This window comes from Schistocerca nitens, chromosome 2, assembly GCF_023898315.1.
Source record: "Schistocerca nitens isolate TAMUIC-IGC-003100 chromosome 2, iqSchNite1.1, whole genome shotgun sequence".
In the NCBI taxonomy this organism is placed as follows: Eukaryota; Metazoa; Arthropoda; class Insecta; order Orthoptera; family Acrididae; genus Schistocerca; species Schistocerca nitens.
This window is the reverse complement of record NC_064615.1, coordinates 116,277,190-116,289,485: the sequence shown is the minus strand read 5'-3', so window position 1 is coordinate 116,289,485 and position 12,296 is coordinate 116,277,190. Positions and strand designations below refer to the sequence as shown.

At 40.5% G+C, this 12,296-nt stretch overlaps 1 pseudogene; it reads right to left on the bottom strand.

Annotated features, from left to right (window-relative positions):
• Positions 1-4,914: 4,914 nt before the first annotated feature.
• LOC126238473 (5S ribosomal RNA) lies at positions 4,915-5,032 on the bottom strand (annotated as a pseudogene).
• Positions 5,033-12,296: the final 7,264 nt, after the last annotated feature.

Genomic DNA, 12,296 nt, shown 5'->3' with positions numbered 1-12,296 from the left:
GCGGAGCATAAGTTAGTTGACGCCCTATTGGGCGTAAATTTTAATATTGACGCCGAAACTCGTTTCGTAAGACCTAATTTTCTTTTACCTGATAATGGCAGATGCCGAGAAGCCGTAATAAATAAAGAGATTTTATTTAGCTTTCCACACGGGTTTATTCATAAAATATTCATGATGATCGTGGACTCATACCGGGAAGTCGTTTGCTTTACTAACAATGAATACAGTACCTTACAAAACACTTGTTCAACCGATTCTTGAGTACCGCTCATCAGTGGGGGGGGGCCTTATGAGGTAGGATTACGGAAGAGATAGACAAGATTCAACGAAGAGCGACCCGCTTCGTCATGGGATCGTGTAGTCGGCGCGAGAGCTCAACAAACACAGTGGCAGACGCTGCAAGAGAGGCGCTGCCCATCACTGAGAGGTTCACTTTTGTAGTTCTAAGAGAGTACGTTCAGGGAAGACTAGGGTGATGTGTTACTTTCTCTCGAAATGACCACAATGAGAAACTCCGAGAAAGTAGAGTTAATAAGAAGCTTAACCGACAATCATTCTTCCCAAGCACCATTCCCGAATGGAAGGCTAACGACACACTGCTTCCGCAACACACCGTCAGGTTGATTTCGGAATATAGATGTAGCCTCAACGAACGTCCAGCTTCGAATACTACCAACGGACAAGGATATTGAACGTGGAATGTGAAATATTTGTCATGAGTGAAACGAAATATTTGTTTTTGTGAATTTGTAACGTTGTTGCATTGATTTGTTATGAAAGCGGTGCTGATATTCAATAAAAGCGGTTTAAAAGCTGTTTCACCTGTGTATCCAGTGTAGCTTACCAAATTCCCAACCAGACTAACATTAATCATAATCTTTCAATAGTCATACGACAACCGGTAATATATATATATATATATATATATATATATATATATATATATATATATATATATATATATATATATATATATATATATAAGACAATTTAAATAAAAAGAAATAAATCAGTTTATATTTGGAAATTTATTTTAACATTGATCATTGAAATTTCAGCATATTAAACTTGATTCATAACTAAACTGGTGCCTTATTTACGATTGTGAAAATGTGAGTTTGTAATCTTACAGAACACATCAAACATGGAGCCAACATTGGGAGACTGCATACAACACTGCATTCATAAAATAACACACGAAGAACGTTGAAACATATCCAAGAGGAAATTAACCACAACCAACCGATTCAATTTTCACCCAAAGAAGCTACGTTCGTAGCGCAATCCTGTCCGTCATGAAATTACCACACACTGGTATACTAAATTCATACTAACTCTGTGTGAAATCTTCCCGACAAGAATACCTGAGGGCTACTTTGATGCTTTCACCACATGCTTCACGTGGTCAACTTGGTTTACACAAAGAGTGTAACTCCACAATAATTTTGATAATTAAAATAAATTACATCGAAACACAATTTACTAAAGAAAAACCTCGAACTGGTTACTATCGTCTTACTATTAACCTGATGGGTCACACAGCTGTATAAGCACGTGGTACTGGTCTCACAAAGTACACCCCACGTGGGTTGAACATAAAGAGAAGTTGCTATATTGAAAAATATTGTCAAGACGAGACGTTATAATCACACGAGCATTCGCATTTAAGATTGATGATCTTAGTTAGAGTTACTGATCAACGCGTGGTTCCACTTTACTCACAAAGTAGTGACAAAGCAACTACCGGAAGATATTCTGAACTTCACACACGAATTACACTGCGTTGCAATTTAAGATAACATTAGATATTTTAGAGCTAAACCTGAAATAAAGGTGATTAAATTTTCAGTTAGGCTGAACTTAAGAAATCCATTGTCCTACGGACTTAGCAGACACGCGCTTAGCCGGAGATCTTACCACTTCAGACGCTTGCCGCGAACCGACTGACCTCGGCTCCTACCAAGGGTGCTTCCGTATACAAAACGGAAGTGACCAGAGAGGCAGCTTCCTATACCAACATGACAAGGGACGGACAGGACCATACCAAGAATAGAAACCTCTTTGCTCCTAGAAAGCGTAGCTACCTGTTCCTACGTTGGTCCTACTGTTCTCTAGCAGACAGGCTTGTCTGCTACCATCCAGCATGCAACTAGAAATACATTTGCTCATTCATCCTCTCACACAGAAGGGAAGGGGGATGACAGTATCTTATCATATAAAGTATATAAAAGAAAGCGGATGTAGGTTCCGTATGAGACTGTGTGACATGAATTACGTATAAACTGTGTTTTAAAGTGAAGTAGTTTGACAGATCGTTCTTGTTTATGTGTAAAAGTAACACGTTCCACTACTCAGTCTCCTCCCAGATAGTCAGAAACGCCACAGTAAATTTAGAAGAGGAATTTATGCCGTAAATGACAACAGATTTAAGAAATTAACATGAAAGGAATCCAACAGAGACCTTTCAAATTACTAATTTGTATGTTTATATTCTATTATCCAGAATGAGATTTTCACTCTGCAGCGGAGTGTGCGCTGATATGAAACTTCCTGGCAGATTAAAACTGTGTGCCGGACCGAGACTCGAACTCGAGACCTTTGCCTTTCGCGGGCAAGTGCTCTACCAACTAAGCTGCCCAAGCACGACTCACGCCCCGTCCTCACAGCTTTACTTCTGCCAGTACCTCGTCTCCTAGCTTCCAAAGTTTGCAGATGATCTCCTGCGAACCTTGCAGAATAGCAGTCCTGAAAGAAAGGATATTGCGGAGTATGGCGTGAGTCGTGCTTGGGTAGCTCAGTCTCGGTCTGACACACAGTTTTAATCTGGCAGGATGTTTATATTCTGTTATCTTTCTCATTACACAATTATGCTATTACCGTGTCAAACTGTCAAAAAATTCGCATTGCCCAAATTTAAGATGTTTAATTAACTATGTAAAATTCTTAATAAGGCAATGAAAGTTATTACAGCTACTTCGTTTATAGGAACATTCTTACTTTAATTTCACTTCCATCTTTATTAACAAATATTAAATTATTAAGTATTGAAAAAATTACACAGTAATAAAAATTACATATAAATAGTTGTATGACTAGGACTAAAAAATAATATGTTCATTAATGTTAATACTAATCATGTATACATACCCTGCAAATTCCATCATGCCACATCATTTCGATAAAAGAATCGTTCAGATTATCTATTGAACATGTAACTAACTAACCAACTAACAACCTATCCAATGGCTAGCATTCATAAAACTTACTACAAGTAGTCTTGCGTACAGTCGGAGCAAAATACTTTAAAGATAGTAACAGAAACGAGGACACCACTCAATACGACTCAACTGTCATAAAACGGGCCATAATAGCACCATAAATCACCTAAATAAGTAATAACACAGGCAAATGAATCCTTTTCTCTCATTCCTGTCGATAAAAAGACAGTAGTTAAAATGGCGAGAATTGGTAACTCAAAGATCCTACTGCAACGAAGAAAGATGTTCATAACAGAACAGGCATGTATGTAATTAAGGTCTGCTCCTTGCAGATAATACTTGAAACTGCCGCAACAGCCTATAACTGTCTACCTGTCTTTGTCAGTATTGAGAAAATTGTTGTTCCGTCGCGAATCTTCACATTAACGTAAAACTGAATTCAAGACACACATATAAACTTCTGTCAACGACACTACATCGACATCTTTAAAATTCCCATAATTCTGAAACTGTTACAGCTAGCAGAATTTTTTGCTGCAAGTCGTAAAAGAGTTTATTGTAGGGTTACAACATTTCATCATTAACGTAACGCCAGTTACAAGGATACAGGCAGTTTTGTACACAACGGATTGTCGCCTTTTCAGCACATGCGCTACACAACTGCTAAGTAAATGTGACAACAGTTAAAATAATTTCGCCTGATACAGTTCATCCAAAATGATTTGTTTCATTAAATATTGTAGACTACAGTTCGTCGCCTTTTCAACACATATGCTACACAACTGCGAAGTAAATATAACAACAGTGCAAAATAATTTCCCCTGCGGTAGTACATCTAAAATGATTTCTTTCATAAAATATAAGAGGAAAGTCTTCAAAATGTATATTGACTCAAAATATCAATGCTTGTTACACTCAGAATGAGGATGTGACTCAGTTTATTTTTGGTGCGCTTCTGATGTTTGTGTTTTCCACCACTTAAGATGTATTCAACTAAGCTGCGCCTAGCTCGTTAACGTATGAAGACGGCGTGTGATGCAGTACATGGATCCACTGTCTCTGCTGCAACCAATATGGCAACTCCTCCTCCTCAAATATCGCGAAATTCGCTGGTAAATTTGTAGATGGTTGGTAAATGAGTGATGACCGCCCTAATTTCTCATTTTCTTAATACCAAACCTATGTTCTTCTGATTTTATAGTGATGTTAATTTCTATGAGCATAGCATTATATTTAAAAAACCATATGCCTGTACAACATTCATACACGAATACAAAGTGTGGTATTTCAGATAACATAATAATATTAATTTAAAAATAAAATACGTAAGCAAATAAACACGCAGAGAAAAATTCTGTCTCAGGCTGAAATGATACGAGGGTTGCCTGGAAAGTAATGCACTACATTTTTTTTTCTTTAACAATTCTTTATCGAACATAACTAGAATTACACACCCGAAAGAATGGTGTTTTATCTAGACAAAAAAAACTCCTCCCGAACAGGCTATGAGGGCCCAACGGTGCCGACCGGCCGCCGTGTCATCCTCAGCCCACAGGCTTCACTGGATGTGGATATGGAGGGGCATGTGGTCAGCACACCGCTCTCCCGGGCGTATGTCAGTTTCCGAGACCGGAGCCGCTACTTCTCAATCAAATAGCTTCTCAGTTTGCCTCACAAGGTTTGAAAGCACCCTACTTGCCAACAGCGCTCAGCAGACCGGATGGTCACCCATCCAAGTGCTAGCCCAGCCCGACAGCGCTTAACTTCGGTGATCTGACGGGAACCGGTATTACCACTGCGGTTAGGCCGTTGGCGGTGTTTTATCTACACAACGTATTTTTCCACGTAATCTCCATCCCATTGTACGGCCTTCCTGCAGCGCAAAAGAAGGGCGTGTATGCTCTGTCGGTACCAATCCTTGCCTTGGTGGTGGAGATAGTGCTTCAGTGTGTGAATCACCCCGTCATCGTCCTCAAAATGTGATCCACGAATGGCATCCTTTAATGCCCCAAACAAGTGAAAGCCCTGTCTGGGCTGTAGGTTGGACGGGGTAACACTGTCCAATCCCGTTTTGCGCTGTGTTCAGCAGTCAGACTTGTCTGGGGTGAGTGTTATCGTGTAGCAGGAAAATATCTCCCGGGTTGCTGTGGCACCGAGTAGCCAGAAGTGCGTCTTGAGTTTTGTTAATGTGTTGACATATGCATCTGAATTAATTTTACCGCATCCTGGCACCACTTCAATGAGAATCACACCTTCACAGTCCAAAACACCGTGATCATGACCTTACCGGCGGAAGCAGTTGCTTTGAATTTTTTCTTCTGTGCTATTTGTGATTCAGCATTAGACATCGCTGGACCCATCTTGCACAAACCTTTTAATATGCAAGAGTGCGAATAATTGCATCCACACTTCCTTTGCTGATTGACAGATGCAAGGCCAACTGGCGAGTCGTAATGCGTCTGTCCTCGGGAATGACATCAGATCGCTACAACATGCCAGGTGTGACAGCCGAGGATGGTCTACCCGACCGCTGCAAACCGTGGAGCTCCGCCGAATTGAATTCTGACGACCTCGCCCTCCGTTCCCAGCGACTAACTGTTCTTCTGTCAACAGCAGGTGCTCCATAGACTTTGCACGCGCGTTTGTGAATATTCCCCGCAATTGCTTTCTCTGTAGTGACAAATTCAATGACATCACCTACAGACGCCATTTTGAAACTGTCCTGCAGCTACGCACTCTGTCGGAAATGACGGAAACTTGGCGCGCTCACTCAGGAAACTTCAAATAATACATACGTAGCGTTTCGCATTCGTAGCATTGTTTTCGGTTGACAAAAAAATGCGGTGCATTACTTTCTGGGCAACTCTCGTGTAGTATTCACAGGCAAGGGTTGAAAATGTCATTTCACTAACTAAAAAGAAAGGAAGCTGTTCTATGGTATCGGATCTAGTACGCCCTCTGAGTAATTTTCAGCTCCTGTCCATATCGAGAGAGGTCATAGCTAGTGAGCACCACATCGTCCCTCACACGTCTTGTGTTCCCGTATCCGTCGTTTCGAAACACAACCACCTCTCGAAGCAGCGTCTGCGCCTCTACGTCAGCTGCACAAGCAGAAGATGCTCCTCGGTGTGGCTCTGAAGTCCCCACTGCCGCGACTTTCAAGGTGAGGATGAATGTTCCAGCGTACTGTAGGGCGCCGTGTGGCCATCTGCCAACAGTGTGTCAGCCTCTTTTAATGATATTCTCTTAAAATTGAATCGAGCTTCACGCTGGGTGCCATTTTAACGAAATTCCTGGAATGAATGATTTGAAATTTCGTAAAAATAAAAAAAAAGGAAATAATAATTTTATTTCTTGCTTAAAAGTTAATTTGCCTTAGTGCGAACTTTGTTGTAGAACCACTCTCTTCATTACGTGTGGTAATAAAAAAACAAATTTTACTTTCTTAAGGATTACGTACATTTAAAGGAAATTATTACATGCACTCATATTAATTGGATAGTACTATCTGGATAAGAACTGAGTCTCTTAAATCATTCGGCCTTGGCATACACTTTCCAGAATGCAGTGGGTTTTTCTTTTTATGAAATGTTTTTACTGACTTTTATCCCGGCACTAGCCATAGAACACAAGAATATTTTAATTAACAGAAAATGTCTTAATTATTGCCAAGCCGACATTTATCACTGATCAAACCTACTACATTACGCATGTGATTTATAGATGACGTGGGCATGCTCATTTACATAAATAATTCACACTTTTAATGAATACTAATATATTTAGCCCAAACAACAAGTCAATTCACATTAATTCGTACGCTTTGATTAAAGGCGGCAAAGTCCCGACAGATACAAAAGAAGTACATCTTAACTTTGCTGGATAACCACGATGCATACACAACCTTTAGTGCCCACAATGCGGGTTAATGAATCAGGCGCGTCTAATGGGCGCGAGCGTAGCTGCACATCGCGTCTGCTAGAGCGATCAAGGATTAACACTTCCTCACTTCTTCCTCACTTCAGCTGCTCTGTCCACAACTGACCCTTCCTCACTCTAGCGGCTCTGTCCACACAACTATCTGCTCTGTCCACAACTGACCCTTCCTCACTCTAGCGGCTCTGTCCACACAACTAACTCTTCCACACACTAGCTGCTCTGTCCACAACTGACCCTTCCTCACTCTAGCGGCTCTGTCCACACAACTAGCTGCTCTTCCACACACTGACTGCTCTGTCCACAACTGACCCTTCCTCACTCTAGCGGCTCTGTCCACACACTGACTCTTCCACACACTAGCTGCTCTGTCCACAACTGACCCTTCCTCACTCTAGCGGCTCTGTCCACACAACTAGCTGCTCTGTCCATACAACGACAGAGAGTCTCCACATGCCAAAGATAAACAACGGCACGACTATTACGATTATTAACATTTCTTTGTAAATCGATTTCTAGCAAATATCGCTGATACCGCAAATACTGACACTTTTACATTCACATAATAAATATAGAAATTTCCTATCCTAAATACAGAGAAATGTTACAAAAAAATATAATAAAATTAACAAACATATTTCATACCACATTCAGTAATATTAAGATATATATATATATATATATATATATATATATATATATATAACTTGCCCAGATCGGCGTATATGTTACAAATATATTGTGAAAATGCCAGGGAACGTTACATTGCCCCCTGGCAGCATTTGGCAAAGAGGTTTTACACTTTGACACAATGGTGCCAGTAACGTTCTTTACACCTCTGTATGTTTTATGGAATGGCTCTTGTAATTAGCCCCAGGATTATATAAGTACATGGCTCCCCCATTTGGGCGTAGGCAATCAGGAAACCTGGGCAAAACTGTGCCGGAGCCCAGCCATCCCAGTTGGTTTATAGTCCATATTAACAGTTTTTCATTTGAAGTATTTTTGCAGTTTGTCACAAACGGGTTTACACAATTACACAATATCACTATTTTTCTTGTGATACACTACAAGGTCACTTGTCCTAGGATATATCAATTACGGACGTACATAGTACATGTTCAATGTTTATCAAAATGAAGTCATTAATATGTTATTCAGTTTATGTAAACATTTCAAAAGCCAATAATGTATTTGATGAGCGGTGGGGTGCGGCGCTCGGCGCGGCGCGCTGACTTCGTGTAGGTCACCGCCCCATCGTTGACAGCTACGGCGCGTACGGGCGTGGCTGTCTGGTCTGCTACGGGCTGCTGTGGCCGCTGCATAGCTGCTATAGCCGAACGCGTTGGATACCAGCTCGCCCGTGCGACGTCTTCTTGCGGTGCTCCAGGAAACATGCAACAAGTTCACAAACAGTATACTATCCGTATTTCCTGCTGTGGGAAAGAACGCACACAATTAGTGGTAGTTATTACTCAGTAGGCCTTCACTAGTCTGGTTCGCACAAGGTTTCATTGTCACAGTACACTTTTATGGGCACACAATATTTTCCACCGTCATGACTTGTCATTAGTCACACGCTCTTTCCTAGCGTCCCTTTACATACAAAAAGTTAAAATTTGACACTAGGTTTATCCACCGTCCGTTATCGGTTCACTGTTCGTGTTGTGCTAGTTCTTTATCAGTGACTGTCACTGTTTCTGCCGCACAATACTACACTTTTGTTAAAGTTTATTTATTTCTATTTACAATGTCCGCTGCTGAATTTGTTTGCAACAGCACATTCGTAACCTTTTACCAGAGTGTAAGATTTACGTACATACAATCAACGTCCTACGTAACCACAGTGAAGTCTCTGTAGGCGAAAATTTACTTGGACCGTATCTGGCTAGCTCTTTCTTATTGATTGAATCTGCACATGCTTCAATTGAAGCTTCTTTGTGAGTTTCTTTACGCTACATAAATTTACAACAAGGTTGCCTCCCGTGGTGCTCTCGGGTCACTACTGGGTGCATTATTTTGTGATAACACTAGTGAGATAATAAAGTTCTCAGGGCCTTATATTACTAATATTGTTCCGGGTTCAGATCTGTCAATCTGACAGCTACACATAGATACACATAATATAAAGGATTGTGCCAAGAAATATCTCAAATTAAACATAAATTAAAAGAGTACATAACACAAATATCCACACACATGAAAAAAGTCAATCATATTCTTATAACTATACACTCCTACACTAGTACACCTTATTAATGTTCATTGTTTACAAAGGAACGGTGTCCGCATAGGACTATTAGTCTTTTACTGTAGGAATGCTTTTACATCCTTACGCGGATACAGTCCCCGTACTCTCCCTGAGTGGGGATCTGCTAAGAGATAGCTACACTCATGTGGCACACTTACTACTCTAAAAGGTCCATTATACACCAATTGCCACTTGCTATTCTGTTTCAAAGATGCCGAGGACTTAGGATGATTGCGTAAGAGCACCAAGTCCCCAACATTAAATGTTTGGTTATTCGTTACATGTCGATTATATTTTTCCGTCCTTTTCTGGGCGCACCTGGTAAGGTTGCATCCTGCTTTTCTTATCTTCTCTTCCTTAGGCTCAGGAATGACTGGGACCTTAGGCAAGGGTGCCAGCCACTCGTTCAGAGCTCGATTATTATTCATTAATATCTCATTTGGTGGATACCCCGTAGAAGCATGCGGGGTTGCATTGTGAATTTCGACAAACTTATGTATCATATCTGGCCACCTTGTGTGCTTATATGCAATGTATAACCTGCAAAATTTATTTAACTCTCCAAATACTCTCTCTACTAAACTTGCTTGTGGGTGAAAGCGGGAAATTAGTATACGCTTTATATCTTGTTCATATAAATAGTGTTTCCAGGTATGGCCTGTAAAATATGAAGCATTATCCGATATTATCGCTTCAGGCTTACCTACTTGTATAAAATATTCTTTGCCTAACCATTTCACTATTCCACGAGCAGTGGCTGATTTAAGACAGTATATTTTTAAATATTTTGAAAAGAGGTCATACACCGCTAAAATGTACTTCAATCCACCCCTGGCTCGTGGGTAGGGTCCTGCTATGTCTATAGATACTAATTGAAGTGGTCGATGAGGCACAATAGGATGCAGTTCAAACCTTGTGGACTTATTTTGAAACTTAGCCTTTTGGCACAGAGGACAAGTCCTGATAATGGTGCGAGTCTGCTGGCTTATCCCTTTAAAATAACAGAATTTGGATAAAATCCTTATTGTTTTGCCTATCCCAGCGTGACCCCATGCTAAATGCGTGTGCCACACTACAGCTGGGATAGCCTGTTGTGGTATACACACGACTCCGTGGTCATTTGACACACTTGTTTTATAATACAGAATATTATCTACTATTTTGAAATTCTGAACACTTTTAAGATTGGTTCCTTCTTTAATTTTGCTAATTATATCTCCCCAGATGGGATCAGTTTCCTGCAATATAGACATATTCTTACACATGTGTAAAAAGTCCCTCCTATGTACTTTATCTTGTACCAAGAGTATTCGATATTCCTCCGATTGTTCTAAAATATTTGACATTGAGGATTGCCCTAGTGGAAGCCTCGACAAAGCGTCTGCCACAACATTATCTTGTCCCTTTAGGTACATGATTTTAATTTTATATTCCTGTAATGCTAACCTCCATCTTAGCAAGCGGGTATGGTATAATTTGCAAGTCATTAAATAGCTCAGAGCCTGGTGGTCACTGAATACTTTGACTTCCTTACCATAGATATAGTAGTTAAATTTCTTTACCGCCCAGACCACTGCAAGAGCCTCTAATTCGGTAGCAGAATATGCTCTCTCGCAGCTGCTTAGTGTGCGGCTGGCAAACTCGATTATTTTTACTGTTGTGGGGTCGTTGCTCCTTTCCCACTGAAATAAACAAGCACCCAGACCGTATGAACACGAATCTGTCGCTATACAAAAATCTTTTGTCATGTCTGGGTGTCGCAATATGTTTGCATTCACCAAGGCGTTTTTGATAGCGTCAAATGCGCGTTGACATTCGTCTGTCCACACCCAGTGCGCATTTTTACGCAACAGGCTCAATAACGACTCGTTATTCATTAATTGGTTCGGGACAAATCGTCTAAAAAAGGATGCTAGACCTATAAATGCCTTGAGCTGTTTCTTAGTTCTAGGACTAGGAAACCCACGAATTGCATCAAGTTTTTTGTTGTCAGGTTTGATGCCTTGTGGTGTTATTATGTGACCTAGGAATTGAATCTGATTACGTCCAAACTTGGATTTATCAAGATTCGCTGTTACCCCTGCTTGCTTAAACCTTTCTAAGACTTTACTCAGTAGTTCTACGTGCTCCTCCCAGGTGGCAGTGGCAATCACTAGATCGTCTACATATACTGTCACCCTTTGCAGCAACTCCGGACCCAAAACCGCGTCAAGGGCTGTTATGAAAACTCCTGCACTTACATTTAGGCCGAAAGGTAGTACCCTAAATTGGTAGCTTCTTCCCCCAAATATAAATGCAGTATATTGTCTCGACTCGGGTGTAAGTAGAATTTGCCAGAAAGAACTTCTCATATCAATAGATGTCAAATATTGCACTCCATGGAATTTTCGAAGTTGCTCATCAAGGTTTTCCGGATGAGTCCTGACAGGTACAATGATTTCATTTATGTCTCTTGCATCCAGTACTAACCGTACCTGTCCGTCAGCTTTTGCTACCGCCACCAATGGACTACTATAAGGGGACAAAGACGGTTCTATTATTCCCCACACGATCAGTTTTCTTATTTCCTTAGCTACTATTTCCTTCTTGGACCAAGGAATGGAGTATGAGGCTCGACAGTAAGTTTTGTGAGGCTTTACCTCGATCTTGTATTGATATCCCTTAACAACTCCTGGTCGTTCAGAAAATACATCTGCATAATTAGATAATAACTGTACTATTTCCTTCTGTTGAATTGAATTTAAATTTTCGGACTGTGATACTTTGTTCACTAATATATCCATATTCGCCTTTGATTGATCACCTTGTACGTCAGGATAATAGAGATTCTGCCCTGGACAATAATTGTCTAATTGTAGTATCGATTGATTCCTACATTTTATATTTATGGC